Source organism: Benincasa hispida, chromosome 4 (genome assembly GCF_009727055.1).
Source record: "Benincasa hispida cultivar B227 chromosome 4, ASM972705v1, whole genome shotgun sequence".
Classification (NCBI taxonomy): Eukaryota; Viridiplantae; Streptophyta; class Magnoliopsida; order Cucurbitales; family Cucurbitaceae; genus Benincasa; species Benincasa hispida.
In genome coordinates, this window is record NC_052352.1 from 69704504 (window position 1) to 69715196 (window position 10693).

The window sequence follows — 10693 nt, forward strand, 5'->3', positions numbered from 1 at the left end:
AATCAGCGAGATCCTCATCCTCCTCATCTCGCTCTCGCTCTCCAGGGTGAGCTGTTTGCTTGTTCTTCCCAAGCAGCTGTCTGCTTCTACACAGATTCTCTATTTCAACTTCAAAAATTCATAACTCAAAATCCAAAACTCTTTTCAAGAAACTTCCTTCTACAAACTTGTTTATAATTGAGTTAAATTTCTTACCTTAAAATTTCAGCCGAAAATTGCTTATGGTTTGGCTTGGAGCTTCCAATCTTCACCTCGAGCCCCAATTAATCTGAGATTCTGCCTCTTCCGCAAATTCTTTACTTTTTGTTCTTCTCCACTTGCAATCTTTCTCCGGCAAAACAACCTTGAAAACTAGATTCTCCCAGCTTTCAAATGGCACCGATTTCACTAAATTTGCTTATGCCAATTGCCGAGACCATGCTTTTGAAGTTCCCCTTCCTTTTAATCTTCCTGCCACCTCCCGAGTTCAAGGATTAAACCGCCACGTCACCCCCACGTTTAGTGCCTCCAGTCAAAGCCAATGAATGAGCTTTCTCATTTAATATGTTTTTCTTTTCCTTTCTCCACAACTCCGATAAATAAACATAGATCTCCAATTGTTAAGTATTTAATATAACATTCCCTTGACTAGACATGCTTATCTAGGAAACTTAGAGTTTGGGGTTTACAATATATATATATATATATATTCATCAACAACGCAAGTCACAAGGACTTTGCGGTATTCATGTTCTTTTTATACAGGCATTCAAAAAAATTTAACAACGCAACTAATGCAGACAAGTAAGGAAATTGAACAAGACAAGGAAATAACGCAATTGAATTAAATGAAAGGTAAATTCATAAAGCAATAAAAGCTAGTTTAAAAAAGCAATAAATAACGTAATGCAGAGAGCAATAAAGAAAGCAATTAAACATAGATTTAGAGATGCGGATTGAAAGAAATTTCTCACGATTACTGCAATCTACACCTCTGCAAGCGATCAAGTTTGCCTACGCAATGTCATCAAGGACATTGTTCACCTCCTTGCCTCATCCCGCAGTGTGTACAGGAAGAGATACAATATAATTCCTTCTGGAGTCACACCAAGTATGGAGAATGCATTGCACATTTCTACGAAGCTGGTCAAATGAGCATGTGGGTCTTTTCCTTGTCCCGCATTTTGGATCATTTGAAGCATGACCGGCCTTATCTCAAACGTTGCATTCTCCGCAATCGTATGTCTTGAAATTTTGGCACTTAATTTGGTTCTGATGTGTTCTTGTGTGAAAAATACACTTGATCTCTGGGCCAGCTTAAAATTTCCGGATCAATTCCAGTACTCATAAACCATCAGCCTACTCTTCGCGATAAATAGACAGTACAATAGAGATCTGTCCTACAACATATCGCAAAAGTATTCAACACTAACCGTTACCAATCCTCGGCAACGGCGCCATAAACTTGTAACGAAAATTTGTGTATTTCCTTTATTAGATGCATTGTGATGATAGATAATTCAAGTTCATGTTGCCATAAACTTGATGACTTAAATTTAATCTTTTATCTTTTTCTAACTCTAACGCATGGTTTGTGAATGAAATGAATGTTGTGCTAAATATGTGCTCAAGTGTTTTGCGATAAAGACATTTTTATGTGATACTACATTCTAAGTATATGCGTTGATAATGATATGCTCGTAGTATGCGATGTAGTAGTGCGTTTCACAAGTTTCTTTGCGGTGAAACCAAGTATAATTCCAACGCAAGTTTCTCAGAATGATCCGAGGTTGAACACGGGGATTGTTGTTAATGCGATGCTTATGTGATACATGCGACCGGTTTTAACAATGAATAAAGAATGTTGGTTTATACAAAAATATAAATTGCGATTAAAGTAAAAATGCGTTGACAAAGTAAAGTAAAAATGCGTTGATAAAGTAAAATCCTAAGCTACTATGATACACGATACAAGATACATGATACATGGTACTGAGGTCGAGAATTGACTGTGAAGTTGTACAAATGAATCGATGTATGCGATGGCAAGTCTTATGAATGAAGCAGGAAGAGAAAGAGTAAAGAGTAAAAACATCGCAAGTTTGTCAATTACATTAAGGACGCAACTAAGGTTCCGCTTTCCCTTGGCATACACCTCTCAGTGATCGGTCGCGTTCCCATATCTCTATGGTGAAACAGGGATGAATGAGATGAACGCAAGGTTGTTTCCATCTCTGGAAATACTCTCACTTTAGTTAACGCATTCTTCCAACCTTCTCTCGATAGGCGGAATAGCATCTTCACTTATACTCTCACAGGTGAAGATTCTATCGAGCATGTTTTAGCTAAACTTAATTAATTCCTTAACACAATTTAACTCACTCATTTAATTCTCACTATTTACCCCGGAGATTAAGAACACATCATGGAGAAAATGGATTATGAATATATGGAAAGAGACAGAGAGATGATAATGGTGACGATGATAATATTTAATTCTAAAATTAAGCATTTGATACATGTTGTGAATGAAGAATTACTGAAGATAAACATAGAAGATGAAATAGAGGATAAAAACAAATACAGAAAGAGTGTCAACGTCTTGACACAGATCCCGATCAGAGATTTATGCTTGCCGGCGTTGGATGTGGTGGAGAGGAAAATTTCCCTCTCGGGCTTGCTTTCTTGGTAGAATTGATCTTTGCACAAAGCTTCAACTTTGGGAAGTGGAAGAATTCTCTACTCGGAGACTCACCTCTCAGCTTAAATGATTCGACTACTCTCTCGCAAAAAATTTTTATCTTTTGTTTTATTTGGACGGGCGCAAGGCTGTCTCTTATACACATCTAGATGTGTATAAGAGTCAGTCGTAGAGCTAGTAAATGTTGGTTGTATTGGGCGTGCCTTACACAATGTTGATTTTTCATGTTAGTTAAAATGTTTTATATACTTGATATGCCTTGCTAGATTTTAATGACGTACTTGCGGAATATTTGAGAAAGCTTTTAGCATTACACGTTTATGTTTAATGCTTCGATTGAACAGATTCATACGTTTAAAGGTTTATAACGTGTTCTGATTTGTGGATTTACAGTTTTAAATTTAGTCACTCACTGGGCTTCGTAGCTCACTCTTTCAAAATGTTTTCCCACTTTTCAGGTAGAGATCGAGCTCCTGGTGCCTGATAACTGCCAAAGTCTGTTTTCTCCTAAAAACTTCCAGATCAAGCTTCATACGTGGGTGGAGTTGTAGGCTGTGTCTGTTTATACTGTAAATGTCTTTGTAAGAACTGGATAGTTTAGGGTCTGTCTCTTATACACATCTAGATGTGTATAAGAGACAGCTACTTGCCTAAGTCGATGGTCTCCATGCGTCGTTCCACATTGCCCCCATAGTAGGGCTTAATTCTTTGACCATTGACTTTGAATGTTCTGCTTCCATCCTCAGTTGTTAGCTCCACTGCGCCATGGGGAAAGATAGTCTTGATGCGGAATGGCCCAAACCAGCGGGACTTCAATTTTTCTGGAAACAATCGCAAACATGCGTTAAATAAAAGTACCTGTTGACCCTCGAAGAACGTCCTTTTGCTTATGCAGTTGTCATGCCACTTCTTGGTTCGCTCTTTATAAAGCTTGGCATTTTCGTAGGCATTCATTCACCACTCGACCAACTCGTTCAACTGCAACTTCCAGACTTCTCCCGCGCTTGACAGATCAAAATTCAGATTTTTACTTGCCCACATTTCTTTGTGTTCCAACTCGAGAGGCAGATGGCAAGCTTTTCCGAAGACCAGAGTATATGGGGACATACCGATTGGAGTTTTGAAGGCAGTCCTATATGCCCATAGTGCTTTATCAAGTTTGGTTGACCAATCTTTCCTGGAGGTACTGACTACCTTCTCCAAGATGGTTTTGATTTCCCTGTTGGAAATTTCTGCCTGCCCATTGGTTTGTGGGTGATATGCAGTTGCAACTCTATGGCTGACATTAAATTTGGTCAACAAGTTGGTGATGATGTGGTTGATAAAATGTGTGTCTTCATTGCTGACTAAGGCATGGGGCGTTCCATAACGCGTGAAGATATTCTTCTTGAGAAATTTCACCAACGTGACCGCATAGTTTTTAGTGCATGCGATGGCCTCAACCTACTTTGATACATAATCAACCGCAACCAAAATACATTGATGACCCTCTAAAGGCATAAATGGGCCAATGAAGTTGATTCCTCATACGTCAAACAATTTGATTTCTAAGATCAAAATAAAAGGCATTTCATCCCTTCTAGACACGTTCCCTGTTCTCTGGCATCTGTCGCATTGCACAACATGGGCATGGGCGTCCTTGAATAGCGTTGGCAAAAAATAGCCGCTCTGTAGGACTTTTGCGGCGGTCCGCTGCCCCCTAAAATGTCCTCCATAAGGGGACTCGTGACAAAGTTCTAAAATGTGTTTGGTCTCATGCTCAGGAACGCATCGACGCAAAATATGATCAGATTTATACGTTTAAAGGTTTATAACGTGTTCTGATTTGTGGATTTATATTTTTAAATATAGTCACTCATTGGCCTTCGTAGCTCACTCCTTAGAAATGTTTTCCCACTTTTCAGGTAGAGATCGAGCTCCTGGTGCCTGATAACTGCCAAAGTCTGTTTTCTCCTAAAAACTTCCAGATCAAGCTTCATACGTGGGTGGAGTTGTAGGCTGTGTCTGTTTATACTGTAAATGTCTTTGTAAGAACTGGATAGTTTAGGGTTGTGTAAGCACTAGATGTCGTGGTTGTGTAAACCCCAATTGGATATGTTTTTTGTTGTGATATCTGTATCAGGTTATTTTCCAAACCGAGTTATGTCAGGACTGAACTTCATGTGTGTCTAAAGGCTTTCATGGATTCCGCTGTGTTGTGTTACATGTAAAGTATTTTATATCTAAGATTAGTATGTTTATCAGGTTCAACGATTCAGCAGGGTCAATAGGTATCGTTAGAGGAGGATGATGTCTGTTGGCTTCACGCCATCTCCATGACTAAGTTAGCAGGTAGTTTGGGAGAGGGTGTGACAGCTTGGTATCAGAGCGGTTAGCTCCATGGGAAATGAGACAGAGCAGTTAGTGCTTAGAAGAATCTAGGAAGTAAATAGTTAGACGTTGAGTCAGTTCAGATAGAACTAGCATAGTATGGTCCAAGTATGGATAAGAGTGAGTCCAGTCAGGAGTAGAATTTATGTAGAAGTTTAGTATCATGCATATGAGTTAAGTATCTATAGCATGTCTGATGTGTTGATATGTTATAGAAGTCATGCCACCATGTACCAGCAAACGACGCAGACAGAATCAGGATGGGACGCAAGATCCTACCCAAGGTCAATCTGAAAGGGGAACCAATACCCCGAGAGTTCAGACTGGAGTAGGAAACGAGCAGTTTGTTAGATCTACACAGGAGGTAGATAAGCCAGAGAGAGCAGGGCCTAGTGATCTGAAAAAGATGTATGGAATAGAAGGGCTGAAGAAATTAGGAGCCACAGTGTTTGAGGGTTCCACAGATCCAGCCGACGCTGAGGTTTGGTTAAATATGCATGAGAAATGCTTCGATGTGATAAGCTGTCTTGAGGAGCGAAAAGTCAGATTGGCCACATTCTTGCTGCAGAAGGAGGCAGAGGGATGGTGGAAATCCATATTAGCCAGGCGCAGTGATGCACGTACGTTAGACTGGCAGACTTTCAGAGGCATATTTGAAGACAAGTATTATCCCAACACATACTGTGAGGCAAAGAGAGATGAGTTCCTGGGGTTGAAGCAAGGGCCACTTTCAGTGGCCGAGTACGAGAGAAAGTATACCAAGCTTTCACGGTATGCTGATGTGATTGTGGCATCCGAGAGTGACAGGTGTCGAAGGTTTGAAAGAGGGTTGTGTTTTGAGATACGTACCCCGTTTACAGCTATTGTTAAGTGGACGGATTTTTCTCAGTTAGTAGAGACTGCCCTACGTGTGGAGCTTAGTATAACAGAGGAGAAGTGAGTAGTGGAGCCTAGTCGTGGGGCATCAACAACTAGTGGTTTCCGAGGTCGTGAGCAGCGGAGGTTCACACCTGGAGTGAATGTTTCAGGCTGTCAAGACTTTAAGCGTCAGTCTGGTGGCTGTCTCTTATACACATCTAGATGTGTATAAGAGACAGCGCGAATGGAGTCCGTTGCTAGTGAAACAAGGAGAACACCATGTGCAAGTTGTGGCAGGAATCATCGGGGTCAGTGTCTTGTTGGTGCTGGTGTGTGTTACCGGTGTGGACTGCTAGGGCATTTCAAGAGAGACTGTCCATAGCTGAGAGCAGCATTTCAAAGGGACCAGGGCGTTGAGTCCCACACAGTTGAGCAGCCAAGAGTCTTAGCGGTTGCAGGAGAGGGCACTAGTGGTGCAAAGCAGAAGGGAGTTGTGGGGAGACCTAGGCAGCAGGGAAACGTCTACTCTATGACTCGACAGGAAGCGAAGGATGCACCAGACGTAATTACTGGTACGGTTTTTATTTGTAATGTACCTGCACGTGTTTTATTAGATCCAGGTGCTACGCATTCCTTTGTTTCTAGTATGTTTTTAACTAAGCTGAATAGGATGCTAGAGCCTTTATCTGAGGGGTTAGTTATATACACTCCAGTTGGTGACGTTTTACTAGTCAATGAAGTGCTGCATGATTGTGAGGTTTTAGTAGAAGGTCTCAGTATGCTAGTGGATCTTCTTCCACTAGTGTTGCAGGCATTGGATGTAATTTTGGGAATGGATTTCTTATTCACTCACTATGCTTCTATGGATTGCCATAGGAAGGAAGTGACTTTTAGGAAACCAGGTTTGGCTGAAGTGGTTTTCGGGGGTGAGAGGAGGATTATTCCTACGAGTTTGGTTTCAGCTCTGAAAGTTGAGAAGTTGTTGAGAAAGGGTTGCACAGCGTTTCTTGCACACGTAGTAGAGGTGTAGGAAGAAAAGCTGAAACCAGAAGATGTTCCCGTAGTGCATGAATTTCTTGATGTTTTTCCAGCTGATCTATCAGGTTTTCCACCTGATAGAGAGGTGGAGTTCACTATTGAATTGTTACTAGGATAAGCACCTATTTCACAGGCGCCGTACAGAATGGCTTTGAGCGAGCTTAAGGAGCTGAATGTGCAGTTACAAGAACTAGTTGACAAGGGATACATCAGGCCTAGTGTATCGCCTTGGGGAACTCCAGTGTTATTTGTGAAGAAGAAACCCTCAGATTATGCACTGATTACAGGCAGTTAAACAAGGTCACGATACGTAACAAGTATCCTCTNAACTCCAGTGTTATTTGTGAAGAAGAAACCCTCAGATTATGCACTGATTACAGGCAGTTAAACAAGGTCACGATACGTAACAAGTATCCTCTACCACGCATTGATGACTTGTTTGACCAGTTAAGGGGAGCATCAATGTTCTCTAAGATTGATTTGAGGTCAGGATACCACCAGTTAAAGGTTAGGGAATCAGATATTCCTAAGACAGCATTCAGGACGGGTATGGGCACTATGAGTTTTTAGTGATGCTATTCGGTTTAACGAATGCGCCAGCAGTTTTCATGGACCTCATGAACAAGTTCTTCCATCAGTACTTAGATCAGTTTATGATAGTATTCATCGATGACATACTAGTTTACTCAATTGATAGGAAAGCCCATAAGGAACATCTGAGGATTGTTCTGCAGACACTACGTGATAAACAGTTGTACGCTAAGTTCAGCAAATGTGAGTTTTGGTTGAAACAGGTAGTGTTCTTAGGGCATGTAGTTTCAGCAGACGGAGGTAATGTTGATCCGCAGAAAGTAGAAGCTGTTGTCAACTGGGAGATACCAGCTAGTGCAACAGAGGTACGTAGTTTCCTAGGCCTGGTCAGATACTACTGACGTTTTATTGAGGATTTCTCACGATTAGCATTACCCTTGACAGCTTTGTCAAGGAAGAATGCTAAGTTTGAGTGGTTGGATAAATGCAAACAGAGTTTCCAAGACCTGAAGAAGAGATTAGTGACAACACCTATTCTGACACTTCCTGTAACAGGGAAGAAGTATGTGATTTATTGTGACGCTTCGAGGCAAGGATTAGGTTGCGTGCTTATGCAAGAAGGGAAGGTAATAGCTTATGCTTCAAGGCAGTTGAAGAAGCATGAGTGTAATTACCCTACCCATGATCTTGAGCTAGCAGCAATTGTTTTAGCACTGAAGATCTGGAGACATTATTTATTCGGTGAGAAGTGCCACATTTTCACAGATCATAAGAGCCTGAAGTATATCTTTGATCAGAAAGAGCTGAATCTGAGACAGAAGCAATGGCTAGAACTGATTAAAGACTATGACTGTACCATTGAATACCATCCGGGTAAGGCTAACGTAGTGGCCGATGCATTAAGTAGGAAGTCGAGACTTTCGAAGAGTGCCTTGTGTGGTATTCGAGCAATCTTGCTAAGTGAGTTGAGAGGTTTCAGGGCGGTTGTGACTGCAGAGAGTTCAGGGAGTCTTTTAGCTCAATTTCAGGTTAGGTCTTCTCTAGTAGCAAAGATTGTGAGAAGACAACAAGAAGATAGTAATTTACAGAAGATGCTTGCAAAGTCCAAGCAAGGCTCAGAAGCAGAATTTGAGTTGAGAGCAGACGAAGCCATAGTTAAGCAGAGAAGACTATGTGTTCTGAGTATTAGTGAGCTTAAGGGTGCTATACTAGAGGAAGCTCACAGTTCAGCTTACGCTATGCATCCAAGAAGCACAAAAATGTACGGAACTTTGAAGAAAACTTATTGGTGGCCTGGTATGAAGTGAGAGATAGTCGAATATGTTGATAAATGTTTGATCTGCCAACAGGTTAAACCAGTGAGACAGAGGCCAGGAGGACTCCTTAATCCACTGCCAGTGCCGAAGTGGAAGTGGGAGCATATTACCATGGATTTTCTGTTTGGATTACCTCGTACTACTGGTGGACATGATAGTATATGGGTAATAGTAGACAGACTCACCAAGACAGCGTGGTTTTTACCGATTAAAGCAACGTCTACACTAGATCAACTAGCTAAGCTATACGTCGATAGGATTGTGAGTCAGCATGGAGGGCCAGTGTCCATAGTTTCATATAGGGATCCGAGGTTTACTTCTAAGTTTTGGCCTAGTGTGCAAAAAGCAATGGGAACAAAGTTGAAGTTCAGTACAACGTTTCATCCCCAGAAAGATGGTCAGTCAGAGAGGACCATCCATATCTTAGAAGACATGTTGAGAGCATGTGTTTAAGGGAAGTTGGGATACCCACTTATCACTTATGGAGTTTGCTTATAATAACAGCTATCAGTCTAGTATTGGCATGGCACCATTCGAGGCTTTGTATGGCAGACCATGCAGAACTCCTGTATACTGGAACGAAGTGGGAGAGCGAAAGCTAGTTGGTCCTGAGTTGGTACAAGTTACGTCAGACAACATTAAGTCGATTAGAGAGAACCTGAAGATAGCCTAAGATCGACAGAAGAGCTATGCAGATAAGCGACGAAGAGACTTAGAATTCTAGGTTGGAGATCAGGTTTTCTTAAAGTTATCTCCGTGGAGAGGTGTTCTTCGCTTTGGGAGGAAAGGTAAGCTGAGTTCTAGATATATTGGTCCTTATCGGATAATAGAACGAGTTGGACCAGGAGCCTATAGACATGAGTTGCCAGCAGAACTTGCCTGAATACATGATGTTTTCCATGTGTCCATGTTAGGAAATATATTCCAGATCCGTCACATGTGTTGCAAGCACAACCAGTTGAGCTGAAAGAAGACTTGAGTTATAAAGAGGAAGCGGTTTAGATCCTCGACAGAAAGGAGCAAGTTTTGAGGAACAAAACGATCCCACTCGTGAAGGTCCTTTGGAGACATCACGGATTGGATGAGGCAACATGGGAGTCAGAAGACCAGATGAGGAGGAGTTACCCGACACTCTTCACCTAAGGACTTCTAAATTTCGAGGACGAAATTTCATAAGAGGGAGGTAAGTTGTAAACTCGAGACTTTCCTTGGATTATTTGCTCTTGGCACACATTGTAGAATGTTGGATTTAAGTTATTGTTGATCCATTGTTGAAGAAAATGGCAAAACTTTTGGTTGAAGTTGTCTTTAATAATTTTGGAATTTATAAATAAAGAAAAGAAAAGAAAAGAAATAAAGAAAAAGAAAAGAAAAGGAAAGGAAAGGGAAAAAGGAAAAAAAAAAGAAAATGAAAGAAATTGGAAACCCATTCGATGCTTAGGGTTTAAAGTGAGAACCCACTTATTTCAGCCCATTTCTCCATCATTTTCCCATTATATTTTCAGAGCATTTCGAGAGAGAGAGTGTGAAGGAAGAGGAAGAAGAAGTTGCTCCAGGTTGGAGGTTGAAGAAGGGAGGAAAAGCTCATGCAAGTGCAACCATGGAAGAATTTGGGTTCAACCTACCTATCTCTGGTTTTTAAGTTAGTTTGAGCTACACAAGAAGAACTAAGAGGTGAGGCCGGACTTTCTTGAAGGTTAACCTACCTATCGCTGTCCACACTGGTAACACACACTGGCACCAACAAGACACTGACCCCGATGATTCCTGCCACAACTTGCACATGGTGTTCTCCTGGTTTCACTAGCAACGGACTCCATCCGCGGTCTTGCTACTGAACTAGCAGACTGACAGGGTGCTCTCTGGCTCTGCCTCTGATAGGCACTACCTGAACTCATCT